Raw genomic sequence first — 16,760 nt, 5'->3', positions numbered from 1 at the left:
AGTAGATGAGGCGTTGTGTTGTAAAATGTTAATCACTGATGAAAGAACTGATATGGTTGTAATAGTTTTCTCAATTTGCCGTATAAACTAGTACATAGAGTACGATGGAGCACATAAAGACACAACACTATGGCCTCGCAAGATGTCAGTCCAACCCCCACCCTCCAATGGCGGTTGAATTGACACAAAATGTGATCAATTATGTGATACGCACACAATAGTACTTTCTGTTGTTCTTTCTGCCAGTAACCTAGTGTAGCTAATTGAAGCCATTGTAATTTTAAAGTTTGTTTTTAGGAATATTGTTGCCTTAACCCTCATGTTGTCCTCGGGTCAAATTGACCCGTTTTCCTATATCATTGTTCTTCTTAATTACCCAAAATAACATGATTGATTCCACACAACGCTCTTTGGTAAGTACAAATCTCTACTTTCATTAATTTTGGGGCGTCTTATTCAATTTTATAGCATTTGAAAAACACATTGAAGTGGTTTTGAAATAGTATTGAGTAAAAGTTGACATATTCCAGTCTGTGATTACCCATCAACATCCATTCCTTTAAGTTTAGTCTAAATAATTCCTAATATCTGCTTTTCTAACTCAACCATTAGCTATAATTTCCTATAATTGAGGTTTATTAAAAAAAATAACTAGAATTAAAACTAGAGTTAATAAGTTAGTGTTACGTAGTGCTGAAAACGTCAAAAAAAGTGACAACATTGAAAAAAAGCGTCAACAAAAGTGTTGACTTTCGATTTTGTCGGGAAGACAACACGAGGGTTAATCAGGAGGTCAGAATAAACAACTCCAACTTAAAATGAAAGTAATGTTTCTGTGTCTACTGGATGTGTAAATAAGTAACAGTTATCCAATATCCAAATACGTCATAGGTGGTAAGAGGTCAGGGGTGTGTGTCTGTTGGTTTCTTCTCAAGCTTCACGTAACACAAGTTTCATACACGCGTATTAATGAAGTCACCGGGTTAGTTTATTCACTTTTAACCCTAGTGTTGCCTTCCCGTCAAAATTGAAGATCAACAATTTTGTTGAAGCTTTTTATCGATCTTTTTATCTTTTTCTTACATTTTTGATGCTTCTTTTCAATGTTTGACATTTTCAAAACTACATTACACTAAGTTTTACAGTTATTTTTGGAATTTATGGTCAATAAATAAGGATATTATACTTAATGTTTGAGTTAGAAAAGCAGAAATTAGGAGTTATTTAGACTAAAATTAAAGGAAAGGATGTTGATGGATAATCACAGACTGGAATATGTCAACTTTTACTCAATACTATTTCAAAACCACTTCAATTGTTTTTTTCAAATGCGATAAAACTGAATAAGACGCTTCAAAATCACCTCAAAGAGCATGATAGCCCGGGAGATGGACTGTACCATCTCCGCTGTCTTCCACGGGGGAGTTAAGCTAAGGGACATGGCTCTGGACGGCCGCGGGCTGATTCAGGCAAACGCTGTTTAGTTGAATGTATCAAAGCAACATTATTGTATCTGGTTTCCCTTTATGAATGACAAAAAGATGACATGTGAGTTATTTCCTGTCATACATGCGCAGAACACATGTCGTGGTTGGCTGACGGCTGGAGGCTCTGCGGTGTGTTCAAGTGCAACGTTTTGGCCAAGACAAAGGCGACGTGAGCCGACGCTACGTTCCGCCTTCATTGCCACTGGTTCTTTGCAGTCTGCCTAACAGCTGTCTGCAGCTGGAACCTGGGTTGATGAGAGCAGTGAGAGTGAACCACATTGGGAATTTGGCAGAAAACCAAAACAGTGAGATGAAATAAGTTGGGTGATTATTCTCTGTGGGTCTGTCACTGCAGGGGACCTCATTACACATAGTCATTTGATTTATTAGTACCATAAAAAACCTAGACTAGTGAAGCTTTGTACCTCCTTTATACTTTATATGTTTACGCTGATAATAATTGATGTTGTTGTGCTGCACTTTAGCTGTCAGCTACAAAATAATGAGGAAGGATCAAACCAGATAGGTAGAGGAAACAGCATTTTACATAATTGAATTACCGGGCTGGTAATTCATCTCAAAATGTGTGTGCGTTTGACTTAATGTGTGTCACTGGGGTTTGGGGTAGGGGATAATGTGGGGGTGTCCAGGTTTGTATGTGTAGATGATGGTGGCAGCTCGGTGGTGCAGAGCCTCATACGTAATATCGGCTATTTTATTGTTCAGCTCTGCTTGTGTGTGTGTGTGTGTGTGTGTGTGTGTGTGTGTGTGTGTGTGTTCTCCCAGTCTTGTCATCAGCACTTTTATGTGCTCAATCTCAAGCTTCAATCCCTCTTCATCTCATCCTGGTCTGTGTGCACATGCACATGAAAGACACAATAGTCCATATTGGGACAGGTTAATCAAACAGTCTCTCTCTCTCGCTCTATCTTTCTCTCACTCTCTCACTCTCTCTCTCGCTCTCTCTCTCTCTCTCTCTGTCTAACTCTTTCTTTTGCTCTCTCTCTCCCTCACTCTCAATTTAAATTTCAAATTTTTCATTTTCATGTTGCTTTATTGGCATGACAAAAAAATACATTTGTGTTGCCAAAGCATAATAACAAACATATACCTATAAACAACATACATCTGATTTAATAATACAAGTAAACAGGATACTTGATGATATAATTGTAGATACTAAACACATTATGTGCATGTTCCTTAAAGGGTACGTTAACAAAAGCGAAAAAAAAGAATTCTCTATTTATTTTGCGTTGTATTGTGGCAGGAGAAGGCATGCTGTGCTTTTATCTTCCTCTAATAAAAAAGGAATCTTTTGTCCTTAGGTAGGGAAGCCTGAAATATATTTTTCTAATTTTTGGAAATATTTGGTTCTAAAATCTTCGTATTTTTGGACATGTACATAGAAAATGTAATTCTGTTTGGATATGCTGGTGGCAGTGTGGACAGACACGTTCCTCTCCTGGTCTTCACACTTTTAAATGTCTCTCTTTCAATGTCCTGCTCATGAGCCCTGCCTCTCTCTCTCTCTCTCTCTCTCTCTCTCTCTCTCTAATGTCAGAATTAACAATAAGGTTAAATCAAAGCATCAAGGATAATAATTTGAGAAGAAATACATACATACAAGTCACTGAGTAAACTAAAATACAGACATTTAAAAGTAAAAATGAAAACAGGAAAGCAGCAGCAGTTTATCAATCTACAGTGAATCACTAGGTGCTAGAATATCATGAAAAGGGTGATTTATGTCAGTAATTAATTCAAAAAGTGAAATTTGCATATTATATTCATTCATCACACACAGAGTGATATATTTCAAATGTCTTTTAACCCTCACTTTGTCCTTGGGTCAAATTTGACCCATTTTCAGTTAATTGTTGTTGGTTTTTTGTCACACAAAAAAAAGCATTACTTTAAAAATATTTTTTTAAAAATTATGAAAAAAACACCAAAAACATCCAAAAAGCACCCACAATTTTGAAAAGGTGACAAAAATGTCGGAAAAAGCGATAATAATGTTGAAAAAAGTGACCAAAATAGGGTTTTTTTCATGGTTGACGGGTAGACAACACAAAGGTTAATTGTGATAACCATAACTGACAACTTCCAGATTCAGAATCTATAATATGGTATCTATAATTCAGTATCTATTATACCTGTATAAGCAAACAAAAGCCTAAATGATGTCTAATGTCAGTGTATGTGCTATGTTGAAGCAGGAAGTGTTGCTCCGTCTCCACCTGTCTCTGTGGACGGAGCTGACACAGCCTGTCTTCCCCAGGCCGCCAGGTCTGTCTGTTTCCACAGCCGGACTGGGTCCACTCAGCCTGGACCTGCTCCCAGTCCTTCTGAGTCTGGGGTCACGTACTGAGCAGTATCAGCCCCTGTGTACTCTCGGTTTAGGGCGAGGTAACAATCCCTTCTGATTTGATGTGTAGCAGTGTGTCTACTAGGTCATGTGTTTCTGTTGTCTGCAGAGGATTTGGTGATTTGGCTGGGAGGTGAGGGAGCTGAGGGACAGGGCTACAACTGACTCTCTCTCTCTCTCTCTCTCCTAGCTGACTTCCCTCACACTAACACACAGTAACACCCACACAACGAAACTAATTCCCCCACACACGCAACCAAAGCAGCCGAGACCTCCCTTAGGATCCAATCAATAGAGTCTAGCTGCCTCCTACATTGTACTCATGATGACAAGTTGTCCTTGGCAGCTCTCTTTTTATCTCTCTATTTCTATCTCTCTCTCTCTCTTTTACACTTTCACACAGAGATAGACACACACACACGTGCAGCTACTGGCTGTAATTGATTCCGACAAACAAACATCATGTCAAACATCTCGGCCTCTTTGTCCCCACGAATCTTGCTTCAAACCGGGAATAGGAATGGGGAACGTTTTAATAATAATTGCACACCAGTTGTGAGTCCTCCTCTGTCGTTTCATGGAAAGAAGAGAGAGAGAGAGAGAGAGAGAGAGAGAGAGAGAGAGGGAGAGAGAGAGAGAGAGAGAGAGAGAGAGAGAGAGAGAGAGAGAGAGAAAAGTTGGCACTTCCTACCCATTATTTTCACACCTCATTCTTTTTGGTGCCTGCTTTGGCTGCCTCTACTACTGCATTTATACCTAGCATTAAAAATGCTATCTATCTAATAATGCTATGTCATCTAGATAAACTAGACTGTAACTGTAAATGATGTATCATTTACGATGTCATCATTTAATGATGTAGGTAATTCAATGTATCCAGTGTATGTAAAATGGTGAATGTGGACAGGGTTGATGCCAAAGTTAGAAGTGAAGTCAGAGCGATAGAAATAATGGTCAAAGCTACAAATATAAGAACTGAGTTACTATAAACAGAAGTATCTCATGTAGTCATACCAATGAGCCACCTTGCATAATACCCAGGCTCTGGGACTGGGAATAAATACTTATGATGCAGCAATCATTGGCATTATTTTTCCAGCTATGACGTCATAGTATATGCTAGTAGTGACTGTAGTAGTGCTTACAGTATCATGCATTTCATGGTCCTCTACGCTGTCTCTGTCTCTCTCTGTCTCTCTGTCTGTATCAGCTTGGTTGAGTCTCTGCTTTGTGGAGTTGACGCTCTTCTCTCTGTGCATCTCTCCATCTTCTTCTTATTATTTTTTTTACCATGCAGCATTAGTGACTCAGAGATGATAAATGGAGAGAAATCATCTACCTCTTCTGCTGCTGCAGACAGATTCATACTAACGTTGGATAGTGTGAGTCTGGCACATTCCCATGGTGTTGGTCCACCCTCGTCCTCCTCTTCGTGTTATACCTATTGCCCGTCCAGGACTGTGAGGTCCTACTCCTGTGGGCCCGGCCATCTGCATGCACTCACAATGTCTTTTTCACAGATATCAGAGTTTTCCCAATAGAGAGCCGCACAGCCCCAATTAGCGTTTCACCGCACCTCTAAACTCCAACATCTGCTCGACAGTACGCTGCCATTCGTCTTCATGCCTGTTACATTAAAGTTAGAAGCTGATTTCCTAACAAGAGATTTGTCTTGGTGTTTATGCACTCTGTGCTGTTATAGCATCAGCTCTTAGTCACCAGCTCGCTCTAGCATGGGGCAAACTCTGAGGTTTTTCCCTGCCATCTGAATGAACTGGATGTTTGCTCCGGGCTCTTACTGTATGTGAGTAGACCTTATAGTCCGACATATTCTGTGGTTTATGGGCTCTAATGAGTCAGGGCTGGGCCATGGTGAGCTAGACTCACATGCCAATTACAATAAAATCCCAGTACAGATTTTTAACAGATGAGATTTAAGACACATTTATGAATTTTTTTTTTTTTAATCTAATGCTTTTGAAACACACCTATGGACATAATACATTGGCTTATCTTGGGGTTTAAGACACATAATCACACATTTTATAGTTTTAGTCCTTGTTCCAAGATTTGTGTCCTTGCCTGCCAGCAGGATCATTGCTAACCTGCCATGATTATTTGGACACTGCTCTTGGGTGGGCTTGGGGGTTTCTGGGTAATAGACGCCGGTCTCTGCCCCTCTGGGGAGGTTGTTGGCTAAAGTCTCCCATCGCAAAGGAGTGTTGCAGCCGTTTATCACCCCTCAGCGTCAGGACTCAAATCCGCCGTTGTCTCACGCCTATTCATCACATCCACAAACGGCTCGAAGGGGGCGGGGCTGTCCGTCACTCTGAGGTGTCCCATTGGATGGTATCAGAGCTCATCAAGCTCCGTAAGACATTAACCCTGAATCTGGGTTGTTGCTCTTGCCAAAATGGTCGTTCTATGCAAATTAATTTCTTTGATGAGAAAATATTTGATCAAATTTAATTGTATTTAAATTATGAATTTGAACAGTGTACATTAAGTAACATTGCTGTAAATGCACTTGAATTAACCAAAAAGCTATTTTTCATCCATTGTCCCTGGAAAGATGTTAAAATTCTCTACCTAAAAAACAAGAAAAAGAAGATTACAGTGAACAAGACAACTATATAAAGCAGTAAAACAGATATGACTTTTGAAATCCCATTGATAAATGTAGTGTACGAGTTTGCTATAATACAGATTATACTACACATTGACACAGCAGAGACACAAGTGGCCTCGGTTTGACACTTAGTGCCACATCCAGATGAATTAATAGACAGAATAATTAGTTCTGTATTGCTGGTCACTGAACATACACAGGAGGGATTGACTACAGCTTTTTGTAAGTGAAACTTATAAAACTTGACTTACAGCTGGAAATGTAACTGACTCCCAGGCAGGGAAGAGAGCTTATAGTGTGTGTTCCATGTGGTCATGCATGATTGTTTGTGTGTGGACTTGGAATGAAAGTTATGACTTTGTTTCAGTACATTGTGTGCATCTTTCTAGCCTGTAAATCGACGTTATGAGCTGCAAAGAGTGTGCAGCTGAGCTGAGCCCTACTCATCCACTTTGGTGTTTTAGCTGAGTTATCAACTCGTTGTTACATCACATAACGAGACGGTACAGTGCAGGAGCCAGGAACAAACACTCCGCCCACGTGCTTAACACGCCTGACAAGATGTGTGTCGTTCCACGACAAAATGTGGATATCTGACTTAACACTTTAACAGCTCTCAACAATATTCTTAAATCAATTCTTTTTCTTTTAGGGAACATTTATGAGTGAACACACACAGACGCACACACACACACACACACACACACACACACACACACACACACACGCACGCACACACATACATGCTTGCAATGTTCTCTTCCTCCATATTTAGGCAATTCATCATGATTCAACATGAGTTACATGTGGTGAGTGTTCTTTTTGCCTGTGATAAAGGATGCCCAGTTTCCTCCGGGGCCATGGAATGTAAATATGAATTTGAATGAATCATAGCTGTCCCGTGTGTCTGTCTGTGTGTGTGTGTGTGTGTGTGTGTGTGTGTGTGTGTGTGTGTGTGTGTGGTGTGTGTGTGTGTGTGTGTGTGTATGTGTGTGTTTGCTTGCTTGCTTGCTTGCTTGTGCGTGTGTTTGCTTTTGCATGTGTTTGTGCTGTGAGTGTCTGTGTGTGTGTGTGTGTGTGTGTGTGTGTGTGTCTGTGTGTCTGTGTGTGTGTGTGTGTGTGTGTGTATGTAAGTCGGTAAACTCCCAGTGAAGTAAGGGCAGCTCAGCTCCCAGTTTAAATGGAACAAACTGCTCAGGTGTGGAAGAATAAATAAATAAATCATTATCCTTCTCTCGGCTAAGACATTAGGGGGAAGAATTCTTAAATGAAAGCTCTCTCCCAGCTGGTTGTCTTTGTGGATCTGTATAAGCACTAGCAAGTGGACACCGCTTATGACAAAGTCTACAGTCTTGAGATTTTGTATTTTTAGGGGGAAACTTATCACATACACTCTCATAGAAATGGCTTAGGTTGTGAAGTCCTAGTGTTTTATGAACCATGTTGGCCATGCGATGGAAGTGGACAGCTGTCTGAAGGAGACACGTGCCCTTCACATACCTCCTTCAGCACAAACAGCACATTCCAACATTTAGGGGGGGGTTGTTAGCTCATTTACCCAGGGTCCATGATGGATGATTTCATACAGGTGCACATGACCCTGGGCGGTTGCTTACAGGGGGGCAGTCCTCTAGACATCATATTAATACGTTTTCCCTCGTTGCTGGTCTCGAGGCAGGGAGTTTGAAGTCTTGGTCCTTTGTGCTTGTGGTTTTACTTGCATAAAAAGGCTTTGATACAAACATAAAGAAGATGGAAAAAGCAATTTGGCCAACCTGAAAATCCACAGGCTCTAACATTTCTCCCTTACACGCTCAAAATCACCCTGTGAAAATCACCCTCCCCACCCCCTAGGAGGTTCTACAGGCCGTTTGGAGGAAAATCAAATGCATTCCCTTCATTCTGTATTTAAATGACCAAGGCAGGTGAAGTCTATTTAATTTGCAATGTCTACCGTTTGGGTTTATTTGCACTGTTAAGTTAAACAGGTAGAAGTAACGTTTATTGTTCATGTGGATTTGGACTTTTGTGCTTATAATCCAAAAGGCTTTAGGACAAAGATCCAGGACCTTATCAATATATATCTAGACTCAATGTCCTTTCTGGACCCGAGCCAGTAGCTGGTCTATGTGGTACTGACGTGATTAGGTATGCCCACACACAGCAGATACACATAAAGCTAAAGTTGTTTCTACAGACATTTGTTATAAAGGTCCCATGAAACAGTGCTCTTTGGATGCTTATGTAAGCCACTGTGGTCCCCTAATACCATATCTATTCAATTCACTTCAATTATATTTATAGTATCAAATCATAACAAAAGTTATCTCAAGACACTTTACAGATAGAGTAGGTCACTCTAATTTACAAAGACCCAACAATTCTAATAATTCCCCCTAGAGCAAGCAATTATACACTTATATCTTGCTTAACCCTTAACACTCCAAAGGATTTACGGATGAGGTCCACATTAAAAGCAAGCAGATGGGAATCAGATATGTCTGTGTGAAAACAAACCAAACCGAAAGGTTATGGTTTTAGAATATGGTAAGGTTAAAGGTCCCATGGTGTGACAATGTCACTTTATGAGGTGTTTTTAACATGAATACAATTCCCCCCAGCCTGCCTATGGCCCCCCAGTGGCTAGAAATGGTGATAGGTGTAAACCAAGCCCTGGGTATCCTGCTCTGCCTTTGAGAAAATGAAAGCTCAGATGGGCCGATCTGGAATCTTGCTCCTTATGAGGTCATAAGGGGCAAGGTTACCTCCCCTTTCTCTGCTTTGCCCACCCAGAGAATTTTGCCCCCCCCATGACAGAGAGACGTCATGGCTTTCAAATGAGCAAAGTGGCAGTTGGTCAAGGCCACACCCCCAGCCTTCACTTTGCCCCCCCTCTTTCTTCCTAAATAGCTTTCAGATACAGTATTAGGGGACCACTAAGGTCTATATAAAAGAGACTTCAGATACAGTATTAGGGGACCACTAAGGTCTATATAAAAGAGACTTCAGATACAGTATTAGGGGACCACTAAGGTCTATATAAAAGAGACTTCAGATACAGTATTAGGGGACCACTAAGGTCTATATAAAAAGAGACTTCAGATACAGTATTAGGGGACCACTAAGGTCTATATAAAAGAGACTTCAGATACAGTATTAGGGGACCACTAAGGTCTATATAAAAGAGACTTCAGATACAGTATTAGGGGACCACTAAGGTCTATATAAAAGAGACTTTAGATACAGTATTAGGGGACCACTAAGGTCTATATAAAAGAGACTTCAGATACAGTATTAGGGGACCACTAAGGTCTATATAAAAGAGAATTCAGATACAGTATTAGGGGACCACTAAGGTCTATATAAAAGAGACTTCAGATACAGTATTAGGGGACCACTAAGGTCTATATAAAAAGACTTCAGATACAGTATTAGGGGACCACTAAGGTCTATATAAAAAGACTTCAGATACAGTATTAGGGGACCACTAAGGTCTATATAAAAAGACTTCAGATACAGTATTAGGGGACTACTAAGGTCTATATAAAAAGAGACTTCAGATACAGTATTAGGGGACCACTAAGGTCTATATAAAAGAGACTTCAGATACAGTATTAGGGGACCACTAAGGTCTATATAAAAGAGACTTCAGATACAGTATTAGGGGACCACTAAGGTCTATATAAAACATCCAAAAAGCACCATGTCATGGGAACTTTAAGAAAATAACGTGGCCATATTTGACCCTTTCTAGCAGCTAACAGGGCGAGCTAACTACCAGCAGGATAGATAGGGTAGAAGTGAGTGAGAGTGAATTTAAACAATGTCTGAGTTGAAAATGCATCTTGTTGTCACGTAAGAGCCCTGTTCATGTTTTACAGACATTTTAATTGCATTTTGTCTGTTAATCCTCATGTTGTCCTCGGGTCAAATTGACCTATTTTCCTATTTATCAATGTTCTTTTTAATTCCCTAAGTAACATGATTGATTCCACACAACGCTCTTTGGCAAGTACAAATCTCTACTTTCATTAATTTTGGGGTGTCTTATTAAATTTTATAGCATTTAAAAAATAAAAATTGAAGTGGTTTTGAAATAGCATTGAGTAAAAGTTGACATATTCCAGTCTGTGATTATCCATCAACATCCATTCCTTTCATTTTAGTCTGAATAATTCCTAATTTCTGCTTTTCTAACTCAAACATTAGGTATAATTTCCTATAAATGAGGTTTATTAAAAAAATAACTGTAAAACTACAGTTAATAAGTTAGGGTTACTTAGTGTTGAAAAGGAGAAAAAAAAAAGTGACACACATCGGAAAAAAAACTTCAAGTGTTAAAAAATGGGACAAAAACAAAAGAAAAAGTTAAAAAACATTGATAACAAAGCCTCAACAAAAGTGTTGATTTTGAAGGGAAGACAACGCAAGGGGCAAGAGGCACAAACAGTGGAAGCTCGTGCACGTAGCTGCAGATACTCAGCATGGCCTGCACCGATTCGGGTCGGGGGGTTTTCAATGCAATGTACACACATATACATAGCGATCAAGACTAACTAAAAATTAAAAATAGGCCGGAATTCTCCTTTAAGTGCTGTTCCATTAGTCTGAAAACTCAAGTGATGCCTCTGAGATCGACCTTTTGAGGGAGCAGGTTCACAATTACTGCGTGTAGACGTCAGAGGCCTTTTAAATTTTGTTTTTTGGGCCCTCCGGTAGAAACTTCCCAACCGGCCCCAAAAGTGGGGCACAGTTTGAAAAAAAGGGGCCTTTATTTTTTGGAAAGAAAGGGGGCAAAAACTAAATGACCCTGGTTTGTTGCCCCCCGGGACCCGAATTTTTTGCCCGGCTAAAGGGAGGGGGCCCCCCCCTGAAAAATTTAAAAAGAAATGTTGTGTGTGTGTTTTTTTGGGGAAATTTTAAAATATTCCATTGTTTTTTTATAATAATTTTGACGCCCCACCGATACAAAGGTGGTCCTCCTTTTTTGGAAAAAAAGGTGGGGGGGGGTTTTTTTTTTTAAAATTTTGCTAATTGAATTTTTGGGGGGGATTTGGTTTTTTTCCCTGGACCAAAAGGGGGGGGGGGGGGGGGGGGGAAAAGCAAGAAGTTGTTTTGGGAAAAAGCCATAAAGACATTAATGTAAAATTGAAATTTAAATTAAATTATAAAGGTCCTGCTATGTGTCTGTGTGTGTGGTAAACCCACTACCAATGGCAAGAAATAGAAGAGTTTTACCCCAATTATTCACACCAACCACCCCACACCCCACACACACACACCCACACACCACACACACAAAACACACACACACACACCACAACCGCACCACCATTGGAGTTAAAAGCAGAAAAAAGAAAAAATTTTTTTTTTCCCTTACGTCTCGGCTGTGATGGCAACCTTTTTTATGATTACTTAAAGACTTTCTTCTAAACCCCCCCTTTTCTTTTTTTCTTTCTTTCTTTCTAGCTTTCTGCATGTAAGTTTCCTTATGGATTTCTACTTGGTTATATACATATATAGGGGCATTGTAGTATTACATTTGTAAAGTCCTGTGTCCCCTTTGTACTTCCACTCTAATTTAACTATCCCGTCTGGCCTTTTTCGTCTCCCCCACCGCATTCTCTTTTTCTTTCACCTCCATTGTCCCCCCCTCACTTTTCATCCCACTCTACAGCAGCTTTCTCTCTCCTCCTCTCCAGGTTTTTAAAAAATTTGATTGAGTTTCTCTCCCCTGTATCCCGGCAACCTATCACCCAATTAAAGAACCAAAGTACGCAAGCCTCCCCCCCCTCTCCTCCCCCTCTCCCTCCTCTCCTCTCCTCTCCTCTCCTCTCCTCCCCTCCTCTCCTTCCTCTGTCCCACTTTTTTTTTTTTTTTTTCTTTTCCCTTTTTCCTGGTGTTCTGGTTGTGCATGTCTGGTTGTTGTGTTTATGCACTATCAGGAGAGATTGTGCCTGCGTCATGGGGTGGGCGGTTTTGGGTTTGTGTGTGTGGGTTTTTGTGTGGTTTTTGTTGTGTGTTTTTTGTTTGGGGGGTGGGTGGTGTGTGTGTGTTGTTTGTTAGCGTTTTTTTCCCCGGGAGTCACAGGCTGTGCTGACCAGACACACTAGTTTTAAATCAACTGGACACATGTATGAGGAACACATTTATGTTACAACAATGATGCACCCACACAACACGTCACAAGCATTACATATCATTTACACCACACAAGATTTAAGACATAGCATTTACCCCCCCCCCCCCCCCCCCCCATGTAGTTTTCTTGGATACAAACCAATCTTGACACAACAAATATGAAATCATAGTTTTATCTGAATATTTTCCAAGTTGACAAAATATTTCAACACAATACTCAAAGGAAGTTCCTTTGGTGTTATTGTGGTAGAGCTTCTTGTTGTAGCCACAACCGAGACGTAGCAGCACCGCAACCTAACCCTAACCCTTTGCCATAAAAAGAGACTCCCAGGTGGGTACCACCCCCCACAAGCTCCACAATCAAATGCTTTATGGGGTCGCCTGAAAAAATCTCCTTAGGCTTTTTATGATACTCGGTACATATGACTGTTGAGTGCTGTTTGTTTGTGTTTCTTCCTGCGTGCGTGCGTGCGTGCGTGCGTGTCAGCTACAGTCCCTTCTCACCTGTCTCCAGTGCACACACTTACACACATTTAATTACACATACAAGTCACAGAGGGCAGTATGGGTTAACTGTCCACAGCTAATTTCTGTTGGTTGAGAAATATCCTAGGCGTAAATCCAACTCCATCACACACACCTACCACACACACCCACACACACACACACACACACACACACATCCCACACACACCCACACACACACACCGCGAACCCACCATCTCTCACCAAATCTTCTATTAATTCTTGCCCTCCTCCACCGTGCTGCTATTATATCTGGTATATGTATAGATTGTATAGCGTAGTGTCCGTGCTTTCTGCTCTGCGTGTCTGTGCGCGTGTGAGAGGTCCTGTACAGCCTGGTTACCAAGCATAGCCACTGACCTGGAATAATGCATTAAACACTGCTGCCTCTTATGCCCCAATAAACAGCCCAGGTCTAGTCAGTAGTTAGCGTTCGCTCTCTTCCTTTCCACTCCCGCCTCATGCACAATATTCCCATCAGACCTTAGGACAGGATCCTTCTTCTTTGCCCAGAAAAAGACAAGGGATCTTAGAACAAAAAGCATAAACCCCTTTTTTCGAAGCTGGAGCCGACATTTGCGATATCCAACGCGAGATGCAATGAAATTCCCACCTTTTGGACCTTTAAGAGGAAAATCATAAGTCACCAAAGACTGGACACAGTTTCTAACTGACCAGTGCTAGAGAATAAAGCATATTAGATTAAAGAATACAACTGTCAATGAATTATGAACAAAATGTGTACTGATTGTTCTCTATGTGTCTTCTTTTTCTCTTATTTGGAGCGGGGGTGCAAAGTTGTTCCCTATCACGGAAAATAGTTGCATCTATATAGTGTGTTAGCCATCTGTAGGGTTCATCTCACTATATAGTAGTAGTCTACACTATAAATACCCAACGTGCACAGCTAATTTGAGTGTACTTACAATGTACCCCTACATTTTTATCCCCTGTACCTAAATGAACGCATGCATGTTTTTGCCGGGGGAATGAAGAAGCAGCAAGTCACCGCGAAAGAATACCTACATACATACATAGAGACTAGATACATACATACATACATACAGACAGCCATTCACGACTACATACATACATACCACATCATCATACATTCATACATACATACATACATACATTCATACTACTTCATACATACATACATACATACATACATACATACATACATACATGACTACAACATACATCACATTCTACATACATTCCTCCAATACATACATCATACAATACATACAACATCCATACATACATACATCAGTCCTACACTACATACATACATTCAACATACATTCCTCCATCCATTCATACATACACACTATCTACATACATACATCATCACACAGACCTACATACACACGAAATACATACATACATCCATACATACATCCATAACATACATACCTACATTCATACATACATACATATCTCAGAAACACCTCCATAGCATACATACATACATACATACACACATACATTAATACACCAACATTCATACTACATTCATAATACTAAACAACATACACCAAATACATAATACACTTACTACTACATACATACATAAAAAATTTCATCCATTCAAAAAACATAATAAATGCTACATACCAATAATACATAAACTACATACATACTACAACATACATACCACAATACTGGGGGGGGTGTAGCTTGCCATAGGGATTTGGGTTTTTTTGGAAACCAGATTTTGGGTTCAAGCCCCCTACGGCCCCAAAAAGTATGGTGGTGGACTGGAGCGGAGATTTCCATTTAACCCTGGGGCACCCAAAACCTTGAGCAAGGACCCAAACCCCCCCAAACGCCCGGGGCCCCTTTTCCCCAGGGGCCCCCCTCACTTGACATCTCTCCTTTTATGCCGGTAGGTCCTACATGTTGTGTAAAGGGGTTTTGTGAATAAAAAACAGAGTAAAAAGTTTTTTCCCCCCCTTTGGGGGACAGTAAGTATATAATAAAAAACCAACAAACACCACTTCCCACACACACCCCACAAACTGTGTACACCGGGGTGCCTCTAGCTCACCAGAAGGGTTTTGCGCTCAGTGGTGAGTCCACCTGTGGCCCCGTGCTGCATGTTTCCCCCCATTCTTTCCCCCTTTAGTCTCTCCATGTCATTTATTAAGAGAAAACCCTACAACATCATCTTAAAACGAAAAACTTTTACCTTTCCCCCTGGCCGGTAGGGGTTTTTAAAGTTTTTTTTTTCGTTGCTTACATGATGGTTGTGATCGTTTGCTATACAGTTCACTTTTTAATTAACACCATATAGAGAATAGAGGGAAGGTTTGGAACACAGCTCAAGTCCCTGTCACATACAGCACACAAGGGATGGATACAACTAAATGAACACCTGCTCAGTCCTTCATTTTTTTGTTGACACACTCAAATGCTTTGACTCAGCTCGGTATCCTGTCTGAACAGTTTGTACCGTTGCTCTACTAGATTGCATAATATTGTTAGTTAGCCCACTATTTTTTCAAGCCTGTGTATGTGGGGAAGACAAAATACATTGATCCCACTATGCACAGTCACACAGCCTGTGTATGCATACATGTGCCATCATTTTCTCTCTCTCTCTCTCTCACACACTTGCTCTCTTGCTCTCTCTCTCAATTCAATTCAATTCAAATTGCTTTATTGGCATGAATGTCAGAAATAACAATATTGCCAAAGCATCAAGGATAATAACGTGAGAAGAAATACATACTTACAATTCATCAAGTAAACTAAAATACATACATCTCTCGCTCGCCGTCTCTTTCTCTCTCTCTCTCTCTCTCTCTCTCTCTCTCTCTCTTTCTCTCTCTCTCTCTCTCTCTCTCTCTCTCTTTTGCCCGTGTTGTATCTCTGTCTTTTCTCTCTTTCCTTCCCCTTGATTACTTCAGCGGAGCATCTCATCTCTTTTTTGCCAGAGTATTTTTTCTCTTTGCAAAACACCTCCCAGAATACCCCTCTCTCTCGTCCGGCCCGCTCTCTCTCTCTCTCTCTCTCTCTCTCTCTCTCTCTCTCTCTCTCTCTCTCTCTCTCTCTTTCTTTAGGTTCTCCCTCCCCCCTTTTCTTACCATTTTTTTTCGGAATAGTAGTAGTAGTAGTAGTAATACCAACCGCAGCTGAACTGCACCACGGCTCCTTCTACAGCTAATGGAAACCAACTCTCCTGTTGCCGTCTTCTGTCTCTCTTCTCCCCTCCTCCTCGTCTCCTCTGTTGCATGTTGATTTGTTCAGTGGTTCAGAGGAGTTAACATCCAGGCAGCTGTTAGCCAGAGCGCTGTAGGGTGTGTGTGTGCACGTGTGTGCACGTGTGTGTGTGGGGGGGAGAGTCCAAGAAACTCATTAAGATGTAAGAAAAAAAAAAGTAAAAGTGACGCCAGCGGTGATTTAATGGGGAACCGTGGGCCAGCTGAGGACTGATCCATGACTGAGCTGTGCAGAAGGAAGGCAGAGCAGAGACATAAGAAGGCAGCATCCGTGTGGAAGCTGTTGAATAGCTGGATGTTTAACAGGCTGCTGAACCGCTGCAACTCCCTCCATTTGTAAGCTGGAAGTGGACAAAGAACAAAGATGAGCTTTACCCGGG

The 16,760-nt window shown here is 40.9% G+C and overlaps 1 protein-coding gene across 2 annotated transcripts in view; it reads left to right on the top strand.

Moving 5' to 3' along the window:
- Positions 1 to 16,760, top strand: part of kcnh2b (potassium voltage-gated channel, subfamily H (eag-related), member 2b) — a 374,402-nt gene that overhangs the window by 249,087 nt on the left and 108,555 nt on the right. The gene's annotated exons all lie outside the window — the stretch shown is intronic.

The sequence above is a fragment of the Etheostoma spectabile genome, chromosome 22, assembly GCF_008692095.1.
Source record: "Etheostoma spectabile isolate EspeVRDwgs_2016 chromosome 22, UIUC_Espe_1.0, whole genome shotgun sequence".
In the NCBI taxonomy this organism is placed as follows: Eukaryota; Metazoa; Chordata; class Actinopteri; order Perciformes; family Percidae; genus Etheostoma; species Etheostoma spectabile.
This window is presented reverse-complemented; position numbering and strand designations above follow the sequence as displayed.